The sequence below is a fragment of the Podarcis vaucheri genome (genome assembly GCF_965113315.1).
Source record: "Podarcis vaucheri genome assembly, chromosome: 2".
NCBI lineage: Eukaryota > Metazoa > Chordata > Lepidosauria > Squamata > Lacertidae > Podarcis > Podarcis vaucheri.
Window position 1 is genome coordinate 2,860,112 of NC_138760.1, and position 27,228 is coordinate 2,887,339.

Here is a 27,228-nt window from a genome sequence, read left to right on the forward strand (position 1 = left end):
CCCGAGATTTCTGCCATCGACCTCTTTGTTGATCTCTCTCTCCAACATGCCATCAAAAGCTCCCTACGATGGGTAATTGCAATAGATTTTGCAACAGCAGTTTGGGCTGCTGAGAAAGCTGATGAAACTGGACATGTAATTATCTGATGTTCTGTGCCCGGCACACTCATTGTAAAGCCACTTAATACAGATTTCCTTTCTTGGTAAAAATAAAAACCCAACAGCAGCAAGGGGAGTGAGTAGGTGTCCTACCTTTTAAAGAGAAAAACCATTCAGATGCATGGCCTTCCCTATCCCTAGGCTCAAGTCAGGCTAAAATTCATTAGCCATTGCACAGTCGCAATCACGCTGCAGACTGTGCAGTACCGTGTTTCAGGAGCCCGGAGGCAAGATGCCTCCAGTGACCCACTGCTGTCATCAGTGCCAAGCCTTGAATCAGAGGAAGCCAACTGAGTCAGAAAATAGGAGCATAAGGAGCATATACAGAGTCAAGCCATTGGTCCATCTAGTTCAATATTGTCTACACTGACTGGCAGCAACTCTCCAAGGTTTCAGACATTCCTAGTCCTACCTGGAGTTGCCAGAGACTGAACCTAGGATGGAAAGCAGATCCTAGCATGGAAAGCAGATCCCTAATGATGATGGATCTTCAAACTAATCCTGTAGGGTTCTCCCTTATGCTCTTATCTGGTTTCCTAGCTCTGCCAATCCCAACCCTCCCTCATCCTCCTAACACCATTTGGATCCGGATCCTGCCCAGATTTATGTGTGCCCTGGGGTGAGGGGTGAGTAGGAGCCCCCTCAATCCAACAGCTGGGGTTTGGGTTGCATCCCAACAGCAGAAGTTTCAAGTGGAAGCTTGAACTCTGAGCTATGTGGCGTTTTCTCCTGGCGTTTCCCAAGCTCGGCACCATCTGTCCCGCTTCCAGTCTGTGCCACAGCAAGCCTACCACCGAGACCAGCATCCTCTGCAAACAGCAATTTGCAATGAAACCCAATCACTCGGAAAATAAATAAATAATAACGAGAGAGACGGCTGATTGAGTCACTTAAACAGCTCAACTGAGCAACAAACATCAAATCAGGGGATGGAGGCAGGGGGTGTATAGGCACTTAGAATCAATAATAACCATTTATTCCACTTCTGGCACGGGTAAAAGTTTCTCTCTTTGCAGGAGCGGCTGATTAACAAAGGGAGAGGGTGATGAAGAGAGGATAATGGGCCTCTTGGTCCAAACCCAGCTTGGGAAGCAAAAGGTGGCAGGGAGAGGCTGGGGGCAGGGAGGAAACTTGGTTCAGCTCATTCTGCCTAATTCATGCTTTCCAAAACAATCCACAAGGCCCAGCCATGTCCCCCAAGATGCATACACTAGGGGAAAGTGTGCACGGAAATGCATATATTGGTGAAAACAGCATACAAAAATGCATAGCATGTGGGGAAATGGCTTTGCAAAATTGGGTACATTAGGCAAAATTACATATGCAAATGTGAATATTAGGAGAAAGTCACACTACAATGCTGATGAATTTTTAGCAATATGTGAACTGACACGGCAATGTGGGAATGTAAAGTGGAAAAAGCAGAAACTGAAATTGACAGATTCTTCCACATCCTAGGTCCACACCTAGGATGTGGAAGACTCTGTCAATTTCAGTTCCTTTGCACTCAAAAGCTGCCAGTTTGCCTCAAGAACAACAACAAAAACAATAACTGGCTAGATATATAATGCGGTTCTAATGCTAGAGATAAGCGAATCAGGGGCTGATCTGTGCTTGAATGAGAGGACACCCGGGAACTTTGTGTACAGCATCCTGAGCTCCTGGGAGAAAAAACAGCAGGCCATTAACTGACTGATATAAATTAAGGTTACACTAAATACGGTACTCTAATTTTATGCAAAGCAAGTATGGTTTAAAGTGATGAAAGCACATCTCCTTCCATCTGGGCCTCCCCACGTGCTGTGATTATCCCGGAGAGGCTCTGTGTCCCACCCCCACCCCCCAGAGGTGAGGGTTCTTCGTGGCGCCATCATCACCACCACTGCCTACCAGCTCCAAGTCAGGAAAAGGTCTCTGTGCCTCCTGCAGGAAAGTGATAGTGCTGATTCTTGAATTGGCATCTGCCTGAAATGCTGCTTAAGAGTTTGATCTTCCCAAAATGAGTCTGTTGCTGCTAAATTTTCTGCAATGCTGCTTATGTTTGTTTGCTTAATTGGTTGTGCAGTGTTTTGTCATGATTGGCTTTAAAGATTATTGCTTGCTACCCCAGCTGGAGGTCTCATTCCTGAGGCAATAGGCAGGAAATTGTTTTTGAAATAACAACAGCAATGAATACAAATACAGAGATCATAAGACTGTAAGGAGGGCTGTGGGATCTGACCAAAGGTCCATTTGGTCCAGAACCCTGTTCTCGCAATGGCCAGAAAAGTGCCCATGTGAAGGCCACAACAGGACACAGATGCAACCGCAGCACTCTCCCCTGGAACCACCCTGGGAAAATTCATTGGGTCCATGAGATCATAGAATCAGAGTTGGAAGGGTCCCAGTGGGTCATCTAATCCAACCCCTCTGCCGTGCAGCAATCACAGCTAAAGATCCCTCTTCCTCCCTTCCCTCTACTCTTCACATCTTGGCTTCAGCACCTCAATCCTGGGCTGTTATGCACAGAAACTGTGGACATGATGGGGAACACTGGTTTAATGTTGACTTAACAACCAGGATTTCAAACCATGGCTTCACCCTTGTTCAAGATCCTAATTAATAAGGTCTGGTTTAAACTAAACCGGGATCACAGCGCCAATGCCAGTGCACAAGTGGGGGGAGAAGGTGAGCTTGGAGTGTGCAGGCCAGTTGCTCCTTGTCGTGAGAGCAACAATGCTAAACCCTTCCCATTCCCCTCCCAACTGCTGCTGCCCCTGTGCCAAGTGGCTCTGCACTTGTTTGATCAATTGCTGCTTCTGAACATCCGCCAGCTGAATTCAGCCGCTCTTTAATCGACGCCCGTCATCACCAGAATATTGTTGCCAGGTGACTGAGCCCAGCAGCCAGCTGACACCGGTGCTACAGCCAAAGAAGAGCGCAAGTGGAAGCTCATTTGTGCTGCTGCAGGGATCAGGCCGAGGCTTCTCTTGGACTTTGGGTGCTCAAAGGGCTACGTCACACACGCAGCTAACAATTTATTGACGGTGTTGTTTCTCCCTTCCCCAAAAGCCTTGTCTGTTTGGAAATGAGGGCAATAGAGATAGGAAACAGGGGAGGCAGAAAAGCAAGGAGAGGAGGAAACCAAAGGGTTCCAAAAGCTTGTGTAGGTGTGTGCACGTTTGTGTGTGTTAAAAACAAAACAAAAAAACCATGCTTATTTTCTCTGTTAATTGGATCGCTTTCCCTGATGTCTGTGATATTATAAAGTGATTAGGGCTGCAATCAACCATGAGCTTGCAAGGAGGATGAGTGCTGCATGTCTAATGTCCACCCATTAGCCACAAAGGGAACCACAGCAGGCAGCTTGGAGAAGACAAGAGGACTATTTGGAGGCAATAGTTTCCTGATGCCTTCTCCTGGCTATGCTCCTCTCCCACCCTTCATACCAAGGATTACATCTTGGATTTTCTGCCAGAAACCCATGCACTCTGCTGCTGAGCAACATGTCCTCTCTTTTTGCCCCTGAGCCACCAAACTAGCCTGATTTGAGACCCGTGCAATATCCCAAGTTTGGGCTCCCTCTCTTTGGCCACAAAAACTTTTCTCCCAAAAGCACCTGTAGCGCATAACTCAGTCCAGATCCCCCTTCCCCAACCTGGTACCCTCCAGATGCTAGTGGACTACTGATCCCATCACCGGGTTTGATTGCAGTTGCAGTCCAACAACATCTGGAGGGCACCAAGCTGGCAAAGGCTGCTCTAGATTATGAGCAGGTTAAATGAATCTGGTTCTCTACCTGCTTAGCACCTCCACACCTAGAACATGGAAACACAAAGCTGATGCCTGTTTCTGGGTTTTGCAAACACATGTACTGCACTGCATTCTACTCTTCCTCCCAAGAGTTCAGGGTGGTATACAACATTACAAGTCATGGGAAGAGCACGTCCTCCTCATCACTTCCACTGAAAACCTTAATCACTCGTTCCTATGGCTTCCACAACCACCACAGGCACCCATTTTCAAACTTAATTTTGCAGCCATGAGAACTAGAAACTTGCTGCTTAGAAACAAGCAAGCAGATTGTTTTAACACATGGCAAAAAGATATTTCTAAATATATTTGGCAAGGGGGGAAACCGAAAATAAAATATAAAATATTGATAGATGCAAAAGAAAGAGGAGATTTTCCCCTGCCGGATATGAGACTATACTATGAGGCATCCTGTCTTTGTTGGTTGAAGGAATGGATATTAGAGAATTCACATGTTCTAGACTTAGAAGGTCATGACACTATTTTTGGTTGGCATGCTTATTTATGGTATGAAAAGATAAACGTGCATAAAGGATTTACAAATCATATAATTAGGAAAAAATTGTATAGAGTATGGGATAAATAGAAGGATTTATTAGAGGTAAAAACAACACTTTGGCTCTCACCACTGGAAGTTATAATGGTAAAGGAAAAGAATATGATAGAAGGGTGAACAACTTATACAGATTTATTAAAACAAGAGGGAGGAGAGTATAAATTTTAAAAAATTAAGGAATTATCAGGAAAATTAACAGCACGGATACAATATCATCATTTGAATGAAGCATTTAAGAAAGATAGGATACAAGGGTTTTGGGAACAGATATCACAACTGGAGAGAGACCTGCTAGAATGTAATATAAAAGTGGTGTCTAAAATATATAAAATATTATTGGAATGGGAGACAAAGGATGAGCAAGTAAAATCCTCAGTGATACATTGGGCAACAGATATTGATCATAATATAGACATGGAAGCATGGGAATGATTGTGGAATATGGATATAAAATTTACAACATGTTATGGTCTAAGAGAAAAATATATGAAAATGATATATCAATGGTATCTAACACTGAGTAAATGTGGTGGTCTTGTAGTAACATTAAAGCTTACTGGGAACTGATATATAATGAAATGAAAAGAATGTTTAAAATAACGTTTGTAATAAAAACAAAAACCCAGAAGCTTTCCTTTGGGGAATTATAAGGACAGAACTACCTAAACTGTATAGAAACTTATTAATGTATGCTACTACAGTGGGAAGAATGTTACTTGTCCCAAAATGGAAAGAAGTAGAAGTCCCAGCAAAGGAAGAATGGATACAAAAACTTATGGAATATTGAGAAATGGCGAAACTTACCAGAAGAATAAGAAATCAAGATAACAAACTTTTTATAAAAGAATGGAAATGGTTTATTGACTATTTACACATAAATTGTAAACAGTTAAGGACAGGATTATTGTGATAACCTGCAGTTTCCATCTGCATTCATTTGGAATCACAATACAGAGAGAGAGAGAGAGAGAGAGAGAGAGAGAGAGAGCGCTAAGTGCATTGATTGATTAAACATTCATTTTTTAAAAATGGGTGCTGCCAATTTGGATAAGTGTGTGCTGCACAATTAACAACCCCAAATGTGCACATTGTAGTGGTGGGAGGAAGAAGGTGTGAAACTAGATGTTTGTGCTGCTGGGTTGGGAGAGAGAGAAGATGCCCTCATCTGAACCAGACCTTTTCAGAATTCACAGGTCGTTAATTCAGCCAGGAATTCTATCTGGCCTTGCCTCCATTAACCAGCCCGGATCTTGCTGGGTCCTTTATCTTCCACCTCTGCCAGACTTGACAGCAACACTAGCTGGCAAAGCAGCTGCCAGGACATGAGCCAAGGCAGGGAAGTGCTCAGAGCTGTGAGCCTCCCAGCACCCAAGGGAGCCCTTCCACCGGGCACGCTCCCTTTTAATTACTTGGCTGAGCCGAGCGATTAAAGTTCTGTTTCCGCTGCTGTGGCTGAAGCAGCCAGAGGCTGCCTGTTAAGTTGATGCACGATAAGGAGCTCAACAGCAAAGCCATGTCATCTCCTCCTTGGCGAAAGGCAGGGCTGCTGCCTACTGAGGAGTGAGGGCTACAGCGCAGCTCCACATGCGTGGAAGAGAAGGGTCGCCTCTGCTCCTTGCTGGGAAAGAGGGCTTGGGACGAAATCCTTTGGCACATCCTACTCACTTCCCAAGGGGAGGTCCCAGGTGCCTACATCATGCTGAGAAAGAACCAGGCAGGACCCATTTGTGAAAGATGAGTTTCTGGTGCAATTTACTTTTATTTTCCATCCCACCCAAGGGACACAAAGCTCAGGATTTACTGTCTACTGCAAGAATAAGGAAACTGTGGGCCCTCCACATGTTGCTAGACTACAATTCATCTCAGACCCAACCAGTATGGCAAATGGTCAGGAACAATGGGAGGTGGAGTCTCACATATGCAGAGCCACAGGTTTCCCATCCCTGATGAAGGTCCTGCTTGAAAGGCATCTGAGCCGTGCTGCCTCTTTTTTATATAGTCTGCCTCTTGCACACACACACTCTTTTCAAAGCCCCAACCTTTCCTAGTTGCTGATTGATTACTTGGCCTCCATTTAATCTTGAATGGTCAGTGGTCAAAACAGTATTAAAAAGGAAAGAAACGAGTTGTAGATTTAAATCAAGCTTCAAATCTCCTCCCTGCCCCATCCCTTTGATTGAAAGTTGCATGATTTAATTTTTTTTACTTATTTATAAAAACTATTTCCATACCGCCTTTCACTTCAGAGTACCAAGGCAGTTTGCAGCCAAACAACAAAAGACAATAAATAATAACATGTGGCTGTAAAATATTAGTATCAGTTACAGTAATGAGAGTGCTAAAAACTGGCATTAAGAATCCAGCAACACCCAAGTGAATAGACATGCTTTTAAAGCTGCACCCACCAGTGATAATGTGAATGGGAGGACACACACACAGATGCAACACAGGATCTCACCCAGCCTTCACCATCCTGGTGCCTTCCAACACATATCACAAAAAGGCAGATCCAGTAGTTACAGTACTTTCAGGGTAGAATCATAGAATCATAGAGTTGGAAGAGACCACAAGGGCCATCGAGTCCAACCCTTGTAGTTACTGCAGTTACTGGCTCATAAACCAGTATGCACTTTTTAAATGTTCATCCCATTTATTTGCAATACAGCTTTGTGAGGTAGGGTCAGACAAAGGAAAGCAGATTAGGTGCACACAGGTATGTAAGAGTCAGGAAGCATTGACTCATTCAGCTAAACATTCTCTACACTGGCTGGCAGTAGCTCTTCAGAGTTTCAGCTCAGGGCTGGAACCTGGAATGCTCTAAATGCAAACCATGGGCTCTCTTGCTTGCTGAAAGCCACCATGCAGAGGGCCTCACTGTTCATGCAGCAACTGTGACTGTGTTGGACACTTGTACCTGGGCTTTTTTTCAGATGGGTGCCATTGCCATTCTAAGAGAATAAGGGAGGTGTTCATGGTGAGTTCCACCACCTCTTTTTCTAGAAAAATAGGACTGGCTGGTACATCAGTGTAAAAGCAAGAGTAAAATCTTTAAACGTGCCCAAGATATGTGCCAAGAAACTAAGAGCAACTCCAGCTCCTTGGCACAGGACTGTGACTACACAGAAACATGCATCTCCCTTTCATACTTTTTTATGGCCATAGCTATGGCAAAAGAAAAGACTGTAGCCAACAAAACTCAGGCAAGTCAATTAACATATAATTCCCAATGTGTTTTGCCGATCTCATCAGGAAAATTGGTTCAATAGTTAGACTAACAGAAGGAGAGTCAGAATGGTGCAGTGCTTAGAGTGTTGGACTGGCAGCTGGGAGGCCAGAGGTCAAATCCTCCCTCAGCCATGAAACTCACCGCGTGACCTTGGGCCAGTCACTGTCTCTCAACCTAATCTTCCTCACAGGGTTGTTGTTAGGATGAAATGGGAATGGGAAACCAATGTACACCACCTTGTGTTCATTGGAGGATAACTGGGATATAAATATAATAAGAATTATAGACAGACAGAAACCTTGGCCTTTTCCACTAAAAGTATTAAAAGAAAGCCAGAATTTGAGTCTGCATGTCTTGGCTCCCACAAAACTGAGAAGGAAAGCTGAGGATGAGGATGATTAATTAATTTTGTTTACCCACTGGTCTCAGGGTGGTTCACAATATAAAAACACAATATAAAAACACAAAATACATAATAAAAACAACCTAATAATCCCCCCTCGTTTTGATAAAGACCAGTCTTCCCCAACGTGGTGCCCTCCGGATGTGGTTGGACTACAACACCCCACATTCCTGACCATGCCAGCTGGAACTGATCAGAGTTGTCCTTCAACAAGTGGAGGACACCAAGTTGGCGAAGGCTGAAATAACTCAAACCTCTTCACTCAAGGACAAGGTCGCAAAAGAAACCAAATGCAAAATCATGCTCCCACGCAGCACTCACACAGATATATGGAACTTTTCCTCTCACAATCCCCTTAACCTGGAAACAGGAAAGAGAAACCCAGAACAGGTTCTTTTTGTGCTGGGAAGGTGAGGAGAGAGGGGAATTTCCTGTTGTACAGGTGGACCTCGTTCTCCATGGGAACACCCAACTTGTCGCAAGGCTGAGTCCCACCCTCAGGCTAGAACTACAAGCAGCAGCAGCAGCCCTGAGTCCACTCGCTTCTCTCACTCTCTGCTGTGATGTTCCCTGGTTGTCCCTTGAGGGGTGCAGAAAGATGCAATATGATTATGACATCCTGTGTCTTCCATTGGTGGCAGAAAGAAGGAGAAGTAAGTGGCAATGCATGGTATCTGTTTCTGCCAACAGCCTCATGTCAGCCATTAACACCTAGTTCTGGTCTCAGCCCTATAGTTGAAATTATTTTTTATTAATATGACTCATCATCATCCCCAGTAGTAGCAGATGAAGAAGAAGTGTTTATCATCCATGATGCTTCCCCTTAGTCAGCTTGTCTATAAAGCTCATCCAGGTCAGAGCTCAAGATCTGAAAGCATACGGCAGCCATCAGCAACCTGGCTCCGTCCAAATGTTGTTGGACTCCCATCCATCCCAGACAACACAGTCAATGGTCAGGGATGATGGGATCTGGAGTCCGGCAACACCTGGGGGGCTGCAGGTTGGGGGCATCTGGCATATGAGTCAACTGAAAGAGAAGAGTGGAAGTTAGTGAAATGAAGGGTGGCATTCTTGTTCCACTGAACAAAAAATGGAATCCTTGAAACAGAGACTGTGGAGGAGGGAATGGACAGCAGAATCAATGCGCAGAGAACAGTTCACAGTGATCCTTTTGGAAACCCTGTAGGCTGAATTCAACTTACTGGAGCCTAAGGTTCCATATCACTGGGCTACTGCCATCCAGACAGCTCAGTGGAACAAGTGACAGAGGATCTCCCCAGGAGGATTCCCATCACCCATGGAGAAGGGAGAAGAATCTCCACCTGCCCCACATAAGTACTGCCCATGCTGCTTTCTGGAATGTCCAATCAATTTGCTAATGTGAAAATGCAACATGCAACATGCGGCCTGTCCTTCGCTGCAGCCATTGCTATTCTTCCAGCATTCTTCCAGGTAGCAGTTTGGCAAGTCTGAGCACAGAATGGATGTCTTTAATAGGGTCCAGCTTATTTCCCCAGCACTTTTCTCAGGCACCCAGCAGGTGCATGCTCAGCATGTATTAAATTAGAGGCAAGAAGAGCTGCTTTCATGAGAGGAAATTAGGCTTGAGAGAGAGGCAGGGGGAGGAGGGGAGAACTCAGCAGTTCAGCTGCCAGAGGGGGGTGGGCAGGTCGGCAGGGGGGCAAAGAAAGCCAATCAGATGTGCAAAAGACCTACTAGGGAATGCTGCTGAATAAAAAAGAGCTGCAAGTGGATGGACCACTTTCCCCCAGGCAGTGAAAGAGAGAATGCTCAGCCGACAGGCATCAGCTCTGCAACATCTTCAGTTAGACCTTCAGGGGTAGGGAACCTCAAACCCAGGGACCAGATGCAGCCCCTAGGCCTCTCTGTCTAGCTCTCAGGACGCTCCCCAGCCCCACACACTGGCTCTGCTTTGCCCCATCCCGGAATGTGTCCTTGATCTCTGGTTGGAGGACACAGAGGCATGTGCAAGTGTGTGCAGAAACTAGACTACTAGGGATGCTATCACACCAGCTGAAGCAGCATTTGATAGATGGGGAGAAGATTATCATTCAGAACCCCTCAGACTAGCAAAGAAAGGACCATGAAAAAGCAGAATTTGAGGTCCATGAAGTTTACATTATTGATGTTCTCATCAGCAATGGAGAAGGAAAGGCAAAGGCTGCTGGGTAGAGAACTACAATTTACAAAAGGGACCCTTCCAAGCATTGTGGTTTGAAAATGAAAACTTCCCGTGCCTTTTTCAGTGAGGTGGAAAGAGGCTTTGATACTATGCCATTCACTCTCAGGGCATTTGAGGATGAAAAGGCAAGGATGGGGATAGTAGAATATGCTAAACATGAGCTGCTACAGCCTTTTCATGTCCTCTATGAGAAAGAAGCAAAGTTTGTTGCCCAGTTTAAGTTCATGGTGCTTTTAATGCCCAATGGTCCCATGAGGATAACTAGCAGACCCTTTGAGCCTGAACTCTACAAATCAGAATTTGAAGTGCAAGATGCAGAACTGAAGGCACTCCTACAGAGCTCAGCAAGCCACAAGGCCCCCCCAAAAAGAAGAAAAAGAAGGCCCCTAAGAATGCCAAGAACACCACACAGGGGAAACAGCAGAAGAGAATGAGACTGGTGACTGAACCACTCTGATCGCCTCTGCGTAGCACCTGATTCTTTCTCTCACATGCCCCAACTCAAAACAAGAGAAACAAATATCCCTTTATGCCTGATTGTCTCATAGGACCAAATGACAAATAGCCTGACCTTCCCACAGAGTGTAACCAGTTGTGACTCACTTTGCCACTGAGGGAGGAATCTCTTGGTCTCTTCAGATTCCTTTTAAAAGTATGAAATAATATAATCAGGAGTAAAAAAAAAACCAAAAACCAGGCTTCCCCACTCAGGTTTAAACACCCAGGTTTAAGCCCTTATAACTGCAGAGATGAAACAGCAAATATTTAGGCACTGTCAGGGAACTGCCATCGGAGGGACGGGTGGTGGAAGGGCTCACGGAGGTTGGGAGAGACCCAGCAGCTGAAGCAGGAACCAGCAGGGGGAGAGGTGGGTCTCTGAGGGAAAGCGAGCAAGAGGGAGGGCTCAGGGAAACGTCCAGCGAGAACAGTGGGGAGGTTTCTGGACCTCCCATAGGGAGACCCACTCCTCGCCGGAAACTGTCACGCCGCGAGTCCAGAAGACGTGTTTCCGTTAAGGAGCTTTTATGTTGGAAGCGATTCCGAAAGCAACCACTGTCAGAATCTGCCAGTGACTAGAGGAGCCATGTCTGAGGGGCTCCGTCACAGACAGAGGTTTGTGGACTTGAGCAAACATTGAGGGACTACGATTTTACGCACAAGCAGCTCATCATCCCTTCACAGGCACCAATGGTGAAAAATCACTCTGCACAGGCTCAAATCCACTCTGTTCTGCAGTGTTGCATCACATATTTATGGGCAAAGCCCTGTTTAAAGAAAATGAGCTCTGCATCTGTGATATGGTGGCCCCTGGCTCAAAAACAGCCCTGCAGTTCTGACCAAGTGAGCAGCAAGGTCAGGTGAAGTGGAAAAGAAGGGGGCCACCAGACCAACAAGTTACAGAACCTGTCTTTGGGGTTTCTATTTAAGAATTTCATTTGGAGAATCAACATGTCTCATGGCAGTACTGGACTGTAGGCTTAAGGAGTCCAAAATAAGACACCACAGACTCCCCTAGAAAGGACCAGGCACTTCCGATCCCAGCTGGATCCAATCCAAATTCTCCAATTTACTTTTGAGCAGTAACTCATCATGATAGATTGCTACTAATGGCCACTCAATGCATTTAACCCCATGGCCCCAATTACCACCCCCCAGCAGATGTGACCTTTTACTGTAAGAAAATGTGCTCAGCACAGCCTGAAATGGCTTGTTACTCATTGCCAAGCCAGGACCATTCATCTTTGCTTTTTTAATTCTCTGCACCATCCTTTATTGGGCAAAATATTTCTTTCGAGGCTTTAATGCATTCGGTAGAAATTAGCCCTTTTAAAAAGATTTATTAGGCAATTAGCAAGCTTGAAAAGATAATCATTTAATGTCAAAAGCAGGATTGACTTCCTCTTTTTAAAAGAGGAATCTGGGCAAGGGATACTGAGCTTCTTTTACTGTGGCGGGGGGGGGAGGAGACACCCTCTCCACTTTGTCCTCAGGCAAACAGCACTGGCTTGCAAAATGCATTTTGCATCTTTAAAAGAAAAACCATAGTAATTACCGTATTTTTCGCTCTATAACACGCACCCGACCATAACACGCACGTAGTTTTTAGAGGAGGAAAATCCGTAGGCATGCCACCCGTAGGCATTCCCTCCATAACACGCACAGACATTTCCCCTTACTTTCTAGGAGGAAAAAAGTGAGTGTTATGGCGCAAAAACTTTGCGGATGGTTCCACCTTCATTTTTCCTGCACAAGTATGAGGGTTTACCAAGATTACTGAAGTAAGAGCCCAGCTCCATCACAATTTTCTGCTTCCACCTCCTGGGATTATTATGTGATTACTTTTTATCCTGCCTTTCTTCTAAGACCCTCAAAGCAGTATACACTTATCCTCACAACAAGCCAGCAAAGCAGGCTAAATCAAAGAGATGGTGATCATCCCAGAGTCCCGGATTATGAGCAAATGGGATTCATAACTCCCAGATCCAAGCAGGAAATCCTAGCACAAGGGACACCAACCTTTTGGGGCCCACGGGCACATCTGCATCCTGGGAGAAGATGTTGTGACTCACCACAACCAAGCACACCCTACAAGCTGGTCTGTTGGCTACAATAGTGTGTTTCTTTCTTTTTTTAAAAAAAAATATTTTTATTGGGTTTTCACATTTTATATAGACAAAAACAAAACACAGAACACCAAAACAAACATAAAAGACGACAAACATGTACAATTTCCTAACATCTTATTTTCTAACCCTAGTCCTTGACTTCCCCCCACCCCCACCCTTGCCTCCCTATTCCCAAATTTATGTCAGCAATTGGCATTTCCTTTTCCATCTTAATATTAATCCTTTTATAAAGAAAAACAAAAATAAATTTTCCCTAAGTTGGACCCCAATTCTCTTCCCTCGATTTCTCATTTTTTCTTGAATAATTTTCTTATTAACTAAACCCCCTGGTCTTGAGTGTTGTTTGAATTTAAATGCTTCTCTCCCTCCCATCCCCGGTTTGCGTCCTTTCCCAAGACATGTCCAAAATAACAGTTTTTAGCCTGGGTTCCGCACGTCCGAGGCTCTCAAATCTTTTTCAGTCCCTCTCCGCCGGTTTTGTTGGTAGTCCTTTTTGTCGGTCATCGAGTCTCGAAAGAGTTCCTTCACAATCAATCCAATCAGTCCATAGCCTCTTCCCATATTTAGAAACAACTGCTGAAGAATTTCCACAAGGCCTGAGTCTTGATGATAATCAAAATCAAAGTCTATGTGGAGGCCCCAATTGTACTTCTTTATTTCAAGTTCCTGAATTCCATAAACTCCCGGGGCCTCCACTTTCGTCTTCTGTATCTTTCGTAGGCTTAAAATGGATTTAATCCAATAGTCTCCTTGCTTGTGTTCTCCAGATGTCGGCTTCTGGTTAGTATTTTCCCACTTAACTTGTTCTCTTTCTTGTTTTGTCTTCTCCTCTTTTTTGTTTATTATTTCGAATTCAGCTGTGGGTTCTTTCTCACTCAAGTCCTCATTACATTCAGCAGAACTACTTGTTTCAGAATTCAAGGTCATCAGTTGTTTACTCATAGCTGTAGTCTGCTCCTGTAAGGTTCCCACCAGTGAAAACATCCTTTCGATTTCTCTCAGTATCTTTCCACCCACAGCCATTGTAATTCCACAGAATTCCCCCTAGAGGGAATCTGGTTACTTAATGTTCTTTTCTCCAACAATCCTCTGTCCTGTTATTGTTTCTTTGTTTCCAACAATTTTGATTCAATTGTAACTCCTTTTAATCCGGAGAGATCTTAAATAGCAATTTTTCCACTGTTAACAGTCCATTTGACAGCTTTGACAGCTGTCAAATTCTGCTCCTCTATACAGGCTCCAAAGCAGGTCGCTCCCGGGCCCGGGAGGGAGGGTTGTTTACAACAAAACAAAGTCTCTTCCAACACTCCACTCTCCTGCTCAAATTTGCCTTTCCAAATCTTGGAAGTTACTGTCTTTTTGAAACTCACCCTTTACAGGGTAGGCACTCCAGCTTAGCTCTTATATCGTTGCTCTGGATCGTCTGCAAGGGGGGGGGGCTTCCTTTTAGCACACCCCCCGGTCGTCTCAAATTCAGAAGGTAAAATTTTTAAAGTTCAGTTCCAGATTACTCACGGGTTCTTTTTTTCAGTCCAAATTTCAAGGAAGGAAGTCAGCGCTCTCCAGTTATGGCTCGCGGCTTCGCTCAGCGGCGGTAGCGATCGACTCTCAGTGCCGCGCCGTCCCCCGTATCCCCTCCGTAGCCTTTAAAAAGGCTCTTCGCGAATCAGGGGGGGCGCTTAAGGCACCCGCCGAGTCTTCAGTCCGCAGGCTTCCGCGCCTGCGGTTTTTAAGGGTCCCCGTGTCGCCGGCACGGCAAAGACCCATCCACCGCTGAGCCGATTCCCTCCGGAGCTCGGAGGGAATCCGCCATTTCCAGATCGCGCCAACCCGGAAGTGCTCCAATAGTGTGTTTCTTTCAAGCCTAGTTTGGGGAGGGGGAGAAGTAGGGAGACAGGGACCCTGTGGGTGTCCAGAAAGTTCTCTGTAGGCACATGTGTGCCCATGGACACATTGCCAACCCCTTTTTGAAGACTATCACATTGGCTCTTGAATGTGTACATGTCAAGCTGCACAAGACACGAGAGGACTTAAAAGGAAAGCCATTCGATCATTAACCAATACAATGCAACTGAAACATTCAGTCTCACAGAAAACAGTTCACGTGAGCAAGGGTGTCATCTTCTAAGGGCTGCGCACAGTGTGCCAATGCCCTATACACTTGAAATGGAACAGCATCACTGCTTCAATTCCTAATTCAAAAAAGGGGGTTGCTGCACAGAGCACTGGCTAGTTGTGCATTATTTAGGGATTTCTGGGTATGTGGACAAATAATACTGCTTTGGAACCAAGAGGATAATGGGGTGCTTTTTCTTCAATAGGTTACAAAACAAGCAGGAGTGCTGTGATGCTGTATAATTATGTTTCACTGCAAGAGTGGTTGCTACAGGCTTGGTGTAGGTGGCTTTACCTAGTTGGAGATAAAGTAGAGTGGCTGGGGGGCAGGGATCAAGGTATGTCCCCTGAGTCAAGTGACAGAGAATACACTTTGCCTGCAGAAGATCCAAGGCTCAGTCCTTGGCATCTTATCTAGAAAAGATAAGGCAGAGCTGCTGCTAGACCATAACAAGCTAGATCAGGGGTAGGGAAGTTGCAGCCCTCCAGCTCTCACCACCCCTGCCAGCTTGACCTGTGTTGAAGCATGATGGAAGTTGTGGTCCAACAACACCTGGAAGGCCACAGATCCTCTTCCCTGAGCATCACAGGCCAACCGTAGGACACAACATAAGGCAGTTGCATATAGAAAACACTCCTTAAGCAAGCATATAAATGGGCAAAGGAGATAGAATCCTTTTGTAAAGCACTTTAAACTTTTCTACAATCAAGTGGTATATAATTTTTATGAAACAAAATAAATAAATAAATAATAGGGAGAGACCAGGTGGGTTATCAGGAGACAGTGGAAGCTGGGGCTTTGGATAAAGTTATCTCTCACAGAAGCAAGGGAATATAAAGAGGAAGTGTGGCATGGGAAGAAAGATTAATATTTGATAATTTGCAAGGTGACCCCCCCAAAGTTATCTACTAAACAAACAGCGAAACCATGGTGGAAGCAGTGAGTTTCCGCTCAATCCACTTGAGATTTTGTTTTCAAATTCTAATCTGCTTTGCACATTCAAAATAACAGATAAACACAAAGATCTAAAACAGGTAAAATAAATGGAGAAAGAATAATTTGGTTGGTTGAAGACAGCAAAGAAGGAAGCCGGAACTGTCATAGGCTTTCTATCTGCTGTGGAACAAGACAGTGAAGGGAACAGACCAGCTCCCTTCAGGACCTTGGACAGTTCCCAGTGCTCCACTACATGAAAAGCCCGGAAAATCAGCCAGAAAGCAGAGTCTGATGGTTGTTCTGCGCTGGAAGCCAGAAGCAGGGAAATCAGAATGTGGGAGGACAAGGCAGCAGCATTGTGTGTTTGCATCTGCCAAGGGTGTTTGTACAGGGGGATCACAACCCCAGTTCTGATAAAGATACTGAATGGTCAGCCCCTCATTAGTTAGCTGCTGTGTGAACATAAAAGAGCCATTAGAGTATGTTGTTGAATTAGTGTTTTCACCGTATTGGAGTCATTTAGATCTCCAACTCCTTCCTTGTCCAATATGTAATTTCCCCCAATTCACATTAACTGACGTCAATAACTGTGTTACTACCGAAATTAAACAAAAAATACTATGAAGGGTGATTAAAAGCACAGAACAAAACCAGCTACTTTATTAAAGCCAACATGAAGGAATTTCCCCTATTTTTTTTACCATTTCGAGTTCAGCTATGCTCCCCCAAATGCCATGTGGGGTTAGAACTCCCAATAAATCTCCGCTGCAGGCAGAAGAGCCCAGGTTCAAACCCCAGCTGGGAAAGAACCCTGCCCGAAATCCGGCAAAGCTGCTGCGAGTCCGTGCAGACAGTACTGAGCTAGATGGACCAACTCAGTACTCAGTAGACAGCAGCCTCTTTTGTTTCTAACAGGGAATATGCAGTAGCTTATTTTTCACTTGGCCCCTTGTAAAAGCCTCAATGGGCCGATCTCTGCTAATCCAGCGTCATGTCTCATTACAGCTTTTGCCTGGCTGAGGGAAGCAGGGAGAGAGCCTGAGAACCTGCTTTCCCTGCCAATCTAGGCTCTCATTCCTTGAGGACCACAGGGCACATGCACTCCCACACGGCATGTGCACACAGAGTGATGGAACACTACTTTCTCAGTCTTACTGAAGCCTGCTGCTTATCATTAAGCCACCTGTTCTCTCCTAGCTCTAGCTTCTACCCTATTCTGCATTCACACAGAGCCCCAGAGCCTCCAGGTGTACAAATTCAAGGCACTGGGCCTGCACAGAAGCCGAGGAACCAGCAAGGATCTGAGGCAGAACTATAGGCTTCAGACCTACTTGGAGGAAAACATGGAGCCTTGTTAAGACTAGAGGACTTCACTGCACATAGGCAGGAATGTGTTTATTCTGTGTTTTCATGCTCACAGCACACAAGCACAGAAATTCATCATTGGCATTGAATTCAGTATTCAGATGACATTAGCTAGTTCGCTCTCTCTTGTTCTCGCTCTCCCATTAAGTTTGGAAGAACCAGGTGGGAAATGTCTGCGGAAATCCCAAAGGCTGCTTTTCACATTACAAAGAAAAGCAAATAAGTTGTGCTTCTGCTTTTTGTGCTTCTGGGATAGATAGTATGCAAAGGCACGCACACTTGCACATATTTTACATGCCCCATGGGGGGGGGGGAGAGAGAAATTGTGCCAATTTTGCATCTTACAAGTCACAGAATACAGCTTTTCTAGCCGTTTGTGTTTCCTGAGTGCCACATTCTCCTTTCTTAAGTGTCATGTATAAACACAGCCCAAATTGTAATTGGCAAGGGGGCAAGAGATGCATTTAGGAGGAGACCAAGTCTGGACACCCAGGACATCTCCCAAACCATTAGGAAGCAGCAGTGGGGAAGCCGTGATTCACAGCACATGATTTAAAGCTTAAACCCCCACTCCTCACTTTCTAATTTATTTTCATTAAAATATTTGTAATTCGCCTTATGACTAAAATTCTCCAAGGTAGCAAAAACATGAAAAATAATTTTAAAAAGAACACTCCTTTTTTGAGGGGTGGGACTTCTAAAAACTAACTTAGCAGCAACATTGTTCAAAGCAATAGAATCAAGAAAGAGAAACTCAACACGGCAATCTTTTCCTCTGATCGGTTTCCCCAACATTGTGAGTGAAAAGCAATCTGCAGAAGTATTGGCAGTGGAAAGGCAGCAAATAGGTAAAGGGCCCGGGATCCCTCTCCTGTCGTGCTGTTTCTCAGCTAAAAATTGCACTCAGCCGTTGCTGCTGATTCTCCACTGCTCACTGCTGACCCTGGCTGCACACCTCCTGCAGCAGTTAATCTGAACTTCCCCAAGCTGGCTCTATCCGGGCCAGATCCTCCAGCGACTACTTAAGGCACCGTCCCCGTACTTGGACATGTTCCTCCATCTGCAGCACATATAAAAGGGACAGCCTGCATATAAAATGGGCCCCAAAATATTTCCCTGAGCGTCTGCACACAGCTTTGCTCACAGAGTATTTGTGATGGTGCCAGCAGGCGGTTTTCTGCCTTCCACAAACCAGCTGGCCCCAATCCCCTTCGGGTCATGCTGCCATGGTTTCTATTCTTCCAGAGTGGTGGAAGAGAGAACAGAACACCCATAAAACAGAACGAAAGAAGCAGCCTAGTGAGAGAAGCGCCAACTTCCCACATCGCCGCTGTTATCTCTAGGATGGGTCAGCACTGAGAGCTCACTGAAGGGACTCTTGTGTCTCTCTGAGATGCCAGCATTCCTACGCATTGTGAGCTGATCAAAATTACACAAATGTTACTCAGTATGGAGTTTCTGGCTCATGGCTGCTCTCCAACAGTGTGGACTGAGAAGCGGGAGGAGAATGAGAATTTTCCAGTTCATTCTGATAAAAGCCATAATGATGAAAGCGAGTACAGTGGTACCTCGGGTTAAGTACTTAATTCATTCCGGAGGTCCGTTCTTAACCTGAAACTGTTCTTAACCTGAAGCACCACTTTAGCTAATGGAGCCTCCCACTGCCGCCGTGCGATTTCTGTTCTCATCCTGAAGCAAAGTTCTTAACCCAAGGTACCATTTCTGGGTTAGCGGAGTCTGTAACCTGAAGCGTCTGTAACCCAAGGTACCACTGTAACTGGAAACATGGCAGAAGGGTACAAGATTATGCACTGTGTGAAAAAGTGGCTTGGGAAACATTTTTCTCCCTCTCTCAAGATACAGTACGTGAACCTGGGAACATCCAATATCCTATGGCAAGACACACAGCGCATAGTTAAACTCTGAAGCACAACCCCACAAGATGTAGTGGTGGCCACCCACTTGGATGGCTTCAAAAGAGAATCAGACAAATTCATGGCAGATCAAGTTATCCATGGGTACCAGCCACAATGGCTATGCTGTAACTCCACTGCTGGAGGCAGTATGGCTCCAAATACCAGTTGCTGGGAAATCACAAGTGGAGAGAATGCCATTGCACCTAGATGCTTCTTGCAGGCTCCCCATGGGCATCTGGGAGGACAGGATACAGGACGGGGGGGGGACATTGGCCTGATCCAGCCGGGCTCTTCTGATGTTCTTCCGTACCAAACATTAACTGTTAATTAACATTAACTGTTAGTGATCATAATGCTACAGATTTTTGCAATCTGTGTCCATAGCTCTGCCTGATGTTTTCATTCACTCCATTTCTAACCTACATTTCTTAACTAAAAATGCCAATGTAGCTGTAGGACCAATGAAACACTATCATAGTTCAAGAGAGAGAGAGAGAGAACGCTTTCCAATGGCAAAACAAAGCAATCATATCAAAAACACATAGTGTTGCATGAAGGTTATATGACATTTATTCTAGGCTTATAAATACCTACGCACTTGATCACTTGTTCTGAGTAAAAAGCCTTCTCCAGGTGATGAAAAAAGACACTTTTGTAAAGAGGAAAAGGAGCTGGGTTTTCCTTCCTTTGGGGCCATCAGTGTTCCATAACACTGAACTTATCTGCAAGACTGATGTTTTAATTCACTCCGTTTCTAACATATATTTCTTAACTAAAAATGCCAATGTAGCTGTAGGACTAATGAAACACTATCATAGTTCAAGAGAGAGAGAGAGAGAACACTTTCCAATGGCAAAACAAAGCAATCATATCAAAAACAGAATATAAATTCACCCTAACAAACCCCACTCAAAGTGCCACCATCAAGTAGCACCTGCATCTCCACCTTGACTTCACAAGGAGCCCGGCCTCAATTTGCAGATATGTGAGAGCAGGAAGAGATATGGGGTGGAGGGGGCAGCATTTGAAGGCTAGCAGATTTATTGTGGCACAAGTGTTCATGGAATAAAGTCTACTTATTTATTTATTTCCTTATTTCTTTATTATACTTGTACCCCACCTTTCTCCCAAACTGGGATTCAAAGCAGCTTGCAACATTCAAAAATTTCAATTACAAAATACAGTGGTACCTCGGGTTACAGACGCTTCAGGTTACAGACTCCGCTATCCAAGAAATAGTACCTTGGGTTAAGAACTTTGCTTCAGGATGAGAATAGAAATCGTGCTCCGGTGGCACGGCAGCAGCGGAAGACCCCATTAGCTAAAGTGGTGCTTCAGGTTAAGAACAGTTTCAGGTTAAGAACGGACCTCCGGAACGAATTAAGTACTTAACCCGAGGTACCACTGTATATAGAAGATGCCATGTTGTATCCAGTGCTGTGCAAATGGGGCTCCTCCTTCCCCTTCCTCTCCTCCCTCCCAGATTTTGAATGTCTGTCGGGGGCTGGAGGAGGGGAAGTTCCATTGCACAAGTCCATTGTGCACCTGGATTGACAGTACTGGATACAAATCCATTGTCCAGAGGTATTACTCAGTTTGTGTGTATGACCCCCTTTAATCCACTGGCCTGTTTTCAGAGCATTGAGTTAATGTTTCTTTCTTTGCCCACCACCTGGGTGAAGTGGTTAATGTCCAGGAAGAAATGTGGCAGGAATGCTTAAGAGTTCAGACTTCCATCCTGCTCTTAATCCTGGTCCTATGCTTAGGCAGGCTGCAGTATTCATTGGTGTGTAAAATGCACTTTGCACATGTTTGCAGGGAGTCTTTGGCATGTGGGGCTAGCCACAGGGAGCACATTGCTCCCATGTTGTGTGCCGGAAAATTTCAGGGGGGTGGCTGTATTAGTTTTTGCACTGAATGCACACCCACAAAAATTATTGCGGCACCTAAAAGATGAACAGATTTATTGTAGCAGAAGCTCTTATGGACTGGAGCCCACGACATCATATGCATGAAATGTTATCCACAGTTGATAGATGATAGATGATATATAGATAGCAAAACACAGAAAAAATAACTGTAAATTGCTTGTGGGTATATCTGTCTACATATATATTCATTCTCAGTCAAACTCACATGTATGTATTGAGTTCCATGATAGAAGAAAGGTGGGATATGAATATAATAAAATAAAGAATATGCATTACACAGATATGTAGATATACAGAAAACCTGCCAACTGAGGCTAACACATCTGATGACAGGTCTTTGGAAATTAATGTGCAGACAATACTGATCACTGGGCTGCTGTCAGGGCAAATCATATTTTAACTGGTGCTTCTAAATACGTTGTATTGTATTTTTATTATTGCTTTTAATGTTTTTTATTTTTCTGAGGGAAGGTCAAGGTGAGATGGTGGCTGGTATCAGGACTGCAACAACCAAAGTCTCTCGCCTTCCCTTATTACAGATTATTTAAATCAGAGATAGACAACCTTTTTTTATTTGCCCGGTGAGGAGCTGGGCACCCAGCAGTGGGCAGAGTTGGAGCCAAGGCTGAGGCAAGGACACCCTCTTTCTTCTCTCTTCCTCTTTCTGCTGCTCTCTTTCCCACTTTTCCCCACAAGGAACCCAGCTGTGACATAAATAATGAAGTCTGTCAAGACAGATTCACCCCCCTCCCCTGCCGCAGCTTTTAATTGCAAAATTGACGAGTTTCTGTATAACCAGCTCTCATCCCTGGGGAAGAACACAACAGAAGCCGAAATAAACTTAATTTTTAAAATGTTACCTTCCCCTCTCTCTCTTCTTCTTGTTACTCTGGATAGGCAGGGTACATATTTAAAGTTAATTGGATAATTAAATATTATCTCAAATTATCAGCATCAACATTTACAAATGCCAGAGTGGCGTCTTCTTTTTAAAAAAATGCAAAAGAAACAATGTTGTTGCAAAATGTGTTCCAGTTGTCATTCCCTCTGCTCCATCTCTTCCAGCTTTGCCTTCTGCTTTGAAAAGATGGTGAGGGAAACGAAATGGTTCTCTCTCTTTCTGCCCCCCCCCCAATTCCAAAATGAGCTAAATGAGTTTAGAAGCCTCACTTATAATATTCTGTCTCTTCCCTCAAAATATCCTCAGCTGGCAGGTATGTGGGAGGCACTGCACTCATTCTCCGAGTCCCATTAGATCTGTTTTCCCTTTTATAATCAGCTGGATAACATTAGCTTAAAAGCTGGCTGGGATCCAGCACAGCAGAGATAGAGGAGTTAAGAGCAAAGAAAGGTTGGAGCCACAGGTAGCAACTCACATCATTTCATGTCGCTCTGTGGGAGGCTCCAGCAGGCAGGGTCAAACCTTCTGAAATTGCCTAAAGCAGAAAAGAAGATCCCACTTAGCTGAAAGGGGGGAGCTGCAGCTCTCAACAAGGGTGTAGTGCTGTTTGCTGGCGCCTAGGGTGGGTGCATGCACATGCTCATCAGACGGGGGGCGCAGAGGGTGAACAGCATCCTCCACACTCACCCAACCCTCACAGCCAAGGGGCGAGTCTGCTCTTCACCTTCCACACTCAGCTAGCCCTTGCTGCCAGAGCCAGGCAGGGCACAATGGGGATCTCTGCAGGCGCCACCTGGTTTGTGAGCCTGGAGCCACAGGGCCCCCCTAACTCCCCACACTATGGCCCTGGCTGTCCAGACTACAACACCCATCATCCCTGACCACTGGCCATGCTGACTGGAACTGATGGGGGTTGGGGTTCAACACATCTTGAAGGGCAACAGGCTCCCGACTTCTGTGCTAGCTGTTCTTGAGGCAAGTGGAATAATTCTCCCTCCATCAAGTAGCAGGAAGCAGCTGGGGGCACTGCAGAGAGAAAGCACACACACACACCCTTTGTGCACTGCTTCTGCTTGGTGAACTGCTTCCTCCATGACCACCTAGTTCCCCTGCCACTTTGGGTCCCATGCCCTGTGCCTGCAGGCAAACGTGGGGGTTGGCCCCGAGACACAGTGGGAAGTAGGTGCTGGCCAAGGCGCTGCAGTGTGAAAATTCTCCAAATGTAAAGCAGGTGGATGCACAAATCAACATGCCCATCTCTGCCACTATCAAGTAAGTGGCAGCAGGACATAAGAGAGGTGTATAAGATTATGCATGGTGTGCAGAAGATTATATTTTCTCCCTCTCTCATAATACTTGGGGCTGGTCAATGAAGCTGAATATTCAACGATTCAGGACAGACAAAAGAAAAGCACTTCCTCACATGGAGCAGTTATCCGGAATTCACTCCCACAAGATGGAGCGATGGCCACCAATATGGATGGTTTTAAAAGGGGGTTAGATAAATCCATGGAGGATAAAGCCATCAACAGCTACTGGCCATAACGGCTGGACATTACTTCCTGCGACAGAGGCAGCATGCATCTGAGTACGACTTAGGGGAGTTTTTCATGTTTGATCTTTTATTGTATTTTTAATATTTTGTTGGAAGCCACCCAGAGTGGCTGGGGAAACCCAACCAGATGGGCAGGGTATAAATATTATTATTGCTGAGAATCACAAGTGGGGAGAGGGTGTTGCACTCAAGCCCTGCTTTGGGGCTTCCCATAGGCCAATGTGAGAACAGATCACTAGATGAGCCTTTGCCCTGGTCCAGCAAGGGTTTCCTTATGTTCTTATCCTCCTACTGCCACCCTTGGAGCCTCATTTGACTCAGGGAACAGAAACACTAATAAATCTCTCATCTATCACTGAGCACACGGCCCCTACATAAATATTGATTTAATAGTGAAATGCCCATAAAGAACAACTAAGTAGTGAGAGAAAATACACACAGAGTGATCAATACAGAAGGATAAACATCAGGGTGTATATACATATCAGGGAGCCCTGGAAAGGAAATCATCACTATAGGTTCTGTGTACACATTGTGACAAAAGCACTTTCCCTGACTGCACCCATTTTACTTTGTCCCATCAAACACATGAGAGTAGAGGAGCCCCGCTGGATCTGACCCAAGGCCATCCAGTCCAGCATCCTGCTCCCACCATGGCCAGCCAGATGCCTAGAAGAAGCCTACAAGCAGGACATGACTACAGCAACACCCTTCCTGCTTGTGATCCCCATCAGAAGGAGAGCACCTCCAACAAGGCAGGCAGAACACAGTTGCTATGACTGGCAACTACCAAGAACCACCCAACACCAGTCCTTATCTGAACAATGCAGGCTATGTTCCTTTTCAAGTTTATGATGTGCTGCTTTTTCAAATTCTGCCCAGAAAATGAGAACAGCAGACAAATAATCAAGACTACATCACCATCAAGGCACAACTAAAACATAACCATAAATGCAATAAACTCATTTCGTAAATACCACATTTATATCCACATTAGCAAGCTAACGGAAACGTTAACATTTCCCTGGGTGGATAGGAAACATTATAGTTATCTTCAATAGCTGGAACAGCCTTCAGTGTTGCAGCCAGCCAGAGGCCCCACCCTCCCAGGACAGGTGGAAAGGAGCCAGGCACAGGGCAGGTCTTACCCAGTTCACAGCAAAAGGGTCAGAAGCAAGGAAATGGCTTTTAAAAAGCTATGGCTGGAAGCTTAATTTGGTGTTTTGTGTGCCAGGCAGATTTTCAACATCTCTGGTCAAGGGCACATAGGCTGAATCAGACAGAGTGGGGCTTGGGGTGAGTGGGAAGTTACTTGTGAGCCTGTTGTCATGGGGCAAGTCCTGCCAGCATCCACAAAGTGCAATACTTTGGCAGCTCTGAAGCCCATGTGAGGCACAGGTTTGTTCTACATGCTCCATGACACACAGTGCTCAAGGCTTGCTGCATCTATGGGTTGGACTTAACACAGGGTATGCAAAACTCTTTATTGTGATTGAAAAGAAAGCAGTACATGTGTCATATGGGCTGCTCTCTTTGCAGAGAGCTTTGTGGATGCAACTTGCTTTAGGGAAACTCATGTTGTAGAGACGAGAGCATGCATTAGTTTGGATGTGTGCACACTGAATTGGCCTTGGCATGATGCTCCCTTTGCAAACCACTTCCCATCCAGGCACGACTCACAACCATTCATCCTCCTCTTTTAGCAACAGAACAGCAACCAAAGCTTTCATTTCATTTTCTAGGGTTGCCTCCATGTCACTTTTCTACACACCACTTTTCTACATGTACATTCCAGGCCACAGTGCAGGGGGCTCCAACCTTTTTGAGCCCAGGAACATACTTGGAAATCTGCTGTGGGCACCACAAAAGACTCACTTCACATGGGAAAAACTGGTGATGCTCAGGATCCAGACAAAACACCTACACCCACCCCACACCAAATAAACAAATGACACAAAGAAAAAAGCAGAAAAACTCCCCACCACCAGACAATCCTTAAGAGATTTTCCCCTTTAAAAAGCCCACTGTTTTTTATAAATATAAATAAAATTAGAAGGGTCCAGAAGCCTTGGTGGGCATTAAGGATGATATGGTGCCCAAGGATGCCATGTTGGGGAGCCCAGCCGCAATGTGCCACTGAGCAGAGAACGAGCATCAAGCGAGCAGCCCATGCAATCCTGCGCCAAAGCGGCATTCCCGTCATTAAGTAACCTCGGCAGAACAGCTGTTCCAAGATACCAAGATGTTTAGTTGCACCCAGTTAATAAAACAGATCCATCATTTATAAGCCAGACAGTTAATCGGCTTAATTAAAAAGAAAATCCCTAATGGGCAAGCTGAAAGCCTGGCTCTACAGCCAGAAAGAACACTGGCCTTTTGAGGATATATCTTGACAGTCTGTGCTGGGGAGAAGGGGCTGTGTAGACTGAAGGGGATTCAGTGTTTTATCTTGGGTAGCATTGCCCAGTGCCAATTGTAATGCCTGGCAGAAGTTGTTATCTCTCCTTCGCACACTGTGGCAAGGCGTGCTTTTGTGGTGCATAATTGTTCTTTCGCATGGGATTTCTTCAGCTTAAATAAACCCTTGGAAGGCTGTTTTCCGCCGCTTCCCTCTCAAGCTCTTCTTGAAGCAGCCTCCTCCATCCTATCCCCACCCCCCAGCAGCTTGCCATCTAGCCAGGGAGAACATGGTGAAGGAGGCAAAGGTGTGGGTGGCATGGGGAGATAAGCAGGGTCCCTGAACCATTCCAGTCACGGGCCAAGAAAGAAATGAACAAGTGCAAATGTTGGCTGAGGACCAAGAAGTGGGTGGGGAGACTGCCACTAGGTGCTGGAGAATCACAGAACAGCAGCATAACATTCACCATTCACATACATACATACATACATGCGCTCTCTCTCTCTCTCTCTCTCTCTCACACACACACACACACACACACACCTCTTTCCCAGTGAGAGAACTGGAAGTAGCCTCTGGATGAAGCCAAGCCACAGCTGAATAGATAATTTCAATTTCTCTTCTCACTGCCCTGCTGCGCCTGACCACCCCCAGCACAGCCCATTATGGAAATCTGAGGCTCAACAGACAATTTCAGCCTGCTCTTCCTTTGCTCCACAGTTCCAACCCAGTCAACTTTGAAATGCAAGATTGACACCCATCTATTGCCACCAAAGCCACACCCCCAAGAAAAGTTTCACTACCAATTCATCATGTGACGGGGATGTTGCCTTCAAGAGGCTAGATTCAAACTCTTCCCAAACAGCTGCCCCAATCTCTCTGAAAGTGCACTTTCTCTTCTTGTAGTCCAACGCAGCTCTAGCAGAGATGGGGCAGGGGAAAGAAGAGGCGAAGTCAAGCAATTAAAAAAAAATGCCATTAAAGGTTCTGTGTTTTTCCTAGGGAGGAGCCATAGTTCACCAGCTTTGCATGCAAACAGGTTCAATCCTGGGCATCACCAACAAGTATTCAACCACAAGTCCATGCTTTCTGTTACAATAAGACTTAAGACTCAGATAAGAGATGACCCTCAGTTGTTCTAAAC

General features: G+C 45.3%; 1 protein-coding gene and 1 pseudogene across 7 annotated transcripts in view; one reads left to right on the forward strand and one right to left on the reverse strand.

The window, feature by feature from the left end:
* Positions 1-27,228, reverse strand: part of PDE1B (phosphodiesterase 1B) — a 128,264-nt gene that overhangs the window by 68,731 nt on the left and 32,305 nt on the right. The gene's annotated exons all lie outside the window — the stretch shown is intronic.
* LOC309526987 (proliferation-associated protein 2G4 pseudogene) lies at positions 10,156-11,014 on the forward strand (annotated as a pseudogene). Its single transcript has one exon. The product of its transcript is annotated as a proliferation-associated protein 2G4 pseudogene (transcript).